Here is a 3,660-nt window from a genome sequence, read left to right on the forward strand (position 1 = left end):
TTTGGTAGCTGGTAGTCTGGATTTTAGTGACAACTATTCATTAGAGCATCATCACAGCACCTGCAAATCTTACAGTCATGAGCTGTTACATCAGCCCATGGGAGAAGAAGCCACAGCTGGCAAGGGAAGGTGAGTTTGGATACATCACTTCTCGAGGTATTGATCTCAGGTAGCTTTTAGCCCCAAAAACCCAAAGAGAGCTTCCTGCTCATTCCACCAGAGCTGATAAGGAAAATATTTCAGAGAAGCTAAACTCTGAAAACACAGTTCTGTTTGTGAACATGTAAGTAAATAAATCACAAAATAATTGTCCTGAATAGTCCATCGAGGCTGTTCCATTTAGGGTTGGTGAATGCTTAGGAAGACTAGAAAAGTATTGAAGATGGACAGAAGCAGCACCTAGCTTCTATAATGCAAATAAACTAATACAGCATGACATCAGGCTGGCAAACCAGGCCCTGGTATACAAGCGTTACTAGTGCCTTCAGCACCCTGTACATACTACCTTCCAGAGTTTCCTGCAGTGCAGAGAACAGTATGTCATCTGCCTAAGACAACTAGCCAGTTCCCTGATATAAAGAAGCAAGAGTACAGAAGAGAAGAAAAGCTACCCGAATGCAAGTGAATATGTGATGAAGAAATGGGATGAGAGGAGGAGGCTGTATATTACCTGATTAGAAGGAACATATAAACATTTAAGAATTCAGCTGTTTGTAAGGTGGCAAAGCCCACCCACCAAAGACCACCAGAAACACACCTGTAGGCAAAAAATAAAAATAAAAATAGATTGGCTTAGCTGGTTGCAATATGAAAACTTAGAGGAATCTCAGTAAGGGAGAGTCAGGAGGAGATTCTTATTTGTTTTAGGTTGGGTTAGGTGAGTCAAAGGAGGGATTAGGATTACGGCCCAGTACTGAATTGGATGCTGTCAAGATGCAGGACAATTCTGTGACTGACTATAGTATCTTAACAGTTTTTATTAGAAGGTAGGGAGATCAATGTAAGGCTTAGAGTTGGCACTGATAAAACAGCAATAATCACTCCAAGCAGGATGATATATGAAGAGGATGATTACTCATGTTTTTGTGTGCTTGAAGAATGATTTTATCAATGATTTGTTCTGAGTGTTTTTCAGGTTCTGTTAAGAGTATTCTATTTCATTGTCATCAGGACTCTTCGTTTCTCAAAATGACTACCTCTCTGAGTTCCAGCACCTGTAACAGGCAGAGCTGAGGAATGTCAACTTCCCCATACTGTGCCAGATGTGTCTTGGAAGAAATCCATATAGCCAAATGACCAAAGGAAACTGTGGGAAGGAATGCAAAATCGGTGCCAGGCCACTCACAGTGCTCCCCAGGGCTTGCGAGAGCTTCAAGCGGCCGAAAGTAGGCCAGACTTGCAGCAAATTGAAAAACACCCTTCAAATCTGCCTCCCGAACCTAGAACATGGCCTGCCCATCCAGGTTTGTGATGCAGGATAGCCTTTTAAGGATGACATGCCAAGGTCACATGTCACCAAAGAGTACTAGACACAAAACATGGAGAGAGATTTCTAACTCTGATGGAAGAAGGCCAGATGGCAAACTGGGGAAAGCCACGTCCCCCAGTATCATGCTGTTCCAACAAGTTGGAACCACACCCTATTACACACATTTGATCCTTCTGGGAGAAAGGCAAGTGTGACAGGGAGAGCCATGTCCATACAGGCATGAGAAGCCTACAGATCCAGATGACCCCCTTGCTGATCAAATACCAAAGACCTCTATTATGGGATCAACGACCCTGTGGTAGATACGCTTCTAAAGTGGCCTTCAGCAGTGACTCATCTGGACCCACCAGAGGGTAGAATTATTGCCATACTGTATGTTGGTGGGCTGGAAGATACCCTTCCCAAGACAGAGCGAAGAAATCATTTCTACCAGTTTGGAGAGATTCAGTCACTGTTGTGCAGAATCAACAGTGTGCTTTCATCCAGTCTGCCCAAGGCAGGCCGCAGAAGTAGCTGCTGAAAAATCTTTTAATAAGTTAACTGTCAATGACTGCAGATTCAATGTAAGATAGGGAAGATCCCAAGAGGCCAGAGGAAAAGCAAAAGAGAAGGGTGGAACCGCAGACTCTGGAAGCCCGGTAGAGTCTGCTCCAGGACTGCCAGGAGCTCTGCCTCCTCCTCCTGCAGCAGCAGAAGGAGCCTCTGCCAGCTCCTTCCACTTACCCCGAGTGGTTCCAGTGTGGTGGTGAACATCGCCCTGCCACCACCCCGTATTGCTCCTCGCCCACCCGCAGGGTTTGGCCACACATGCTCCCCCCAGTGGAACCGGCCCCTCCTTTCATGAGGGCTCCAGGACCAGTCCACTGTCCTTCCCAGGGCCTTCAGAGGATGTGGGTTCATGCTGGGAGCAGCAGCCACCGGCACATGGGGCTCTGCAGAAGAACGGGCATGCACTTAAAAATCCCGGTAAATGAATCTTGGAATAGATACATTTTCTTTCTTCCATTTTAGTTTCCATGGTAGTTGAGTGTGTTCTGATACGAGCAGTCAGAGAACTACAGCCATGCTTTCCAAATGCATTCAAAGAACTGCTGGGCCTCAGATCAGCTGCCATCAACACACCTGGCTACTACGACAACATCACTAATAAATCCGCGTGTCTGTTCTCTTTCCTATATGGGGAACATGGGACTGGATGAATCGGAATGTCCAGCAGAGTAACCATCCTGGTTATATGTTCATTTTGAATCTTTTATTTTGGAAAACAAATTGACCTGCATTACTAAAAAACAAAACAAAACAAAAAAGAACACTTTTGACTATTATTATGTCCATTGTATATTCACCTTTTCATCAGCTACAACAAAAGATTACTAATTCTAATCATTGCAGTGGCATGAGTGTGATTGAATTCTTCCAAGCCACGACCTTGGAAAGACAAATAGAAACCAGTACCCAGTACAGGCCAGATCTTTTCTTTTCCTCTTTTTATTCTCATTTCTTAGTAAAGGAATCTGGCTGAGAGTTTTACTTGTCTATGCCACAAAAAAGACAACATTAAAAGTTACTTTTTATTCCTATCAATCAGAAGGAAGCACGCATTTCATGGAGCTTTATCTCATCATAGAAGCCTGGTACCTGGCATGAACTTCCAGGAAAACATTTTAACCAACTGAAACAAAAGTCCTTAGAGAGTGTTTGAATTGAACGGTGACTTGGGCCAGAACTTCTTCTCCAGCATTCTCCTTTGTGTGGCCTCAGGGTCTCATTTAAATGCCTTGCTCCAGGGCAGGGTGTTATCTGTTGGTTTTGAAATGTGTGGATACACTTTCACCATTTGTAACAAACGTGTCACAACAATGTAAGGGGTTGGTGGTGGGGCTCTGTATGGTATGCATGATTGTTTTGTTAACTCACAAGTTCTCAAATTAAAAATTGTTTTAATTTTAAAGAAGCATGGAATGGCACCTCTCCTTAACTCATAACACATTCAAAAATTCCATTTCTAAGTGAGTTCACACCTGTTGTAGAAATTGAGAGAGGTTCAATTATTTGCACGTAGAAAGGCCAGGACTCAGGAATGATTTTGAGAAGGAAAAATGGTTTATTGACTGCCGGCAGGCCGGACTAGGGAGCTTTCTGTTTCAATCCCGAGCCTCGAACAAGATTTT

General features: G+C 43.7%; 1 pseudogene; it reads left to right on the forward strand.

Annotated features, from left to right (window-relative positions):
* Window positions 1–1,058: 1,058 nt before the first annotated feature.
* LOC101436590 (pre-mRNA-splicing factor RBM22-like) lies at window positions 1,059–3,443 on the forward strand (annotated as a pseudogene).
* Window positions 3,444–3,660: the final 217 nt, after the last annotated feature.

The sequence above is a fragment of the Dasypus novemcinctus genome, chromosome 5 (assembly GCF_030445035.2).
Source record: "Dasypus novemcinctus isolate mDasNov1 chromosome 5, mDasNov1.1.hap2, whole genome shotgun sequence".
Taxonomy (NCBI): domain Eukaryota; kingdom Metazoa; phylum Chordata; class Mammalia; order Cingulata; family Dasypodidae; genus Dasypus; species Dasypus novemcinctus.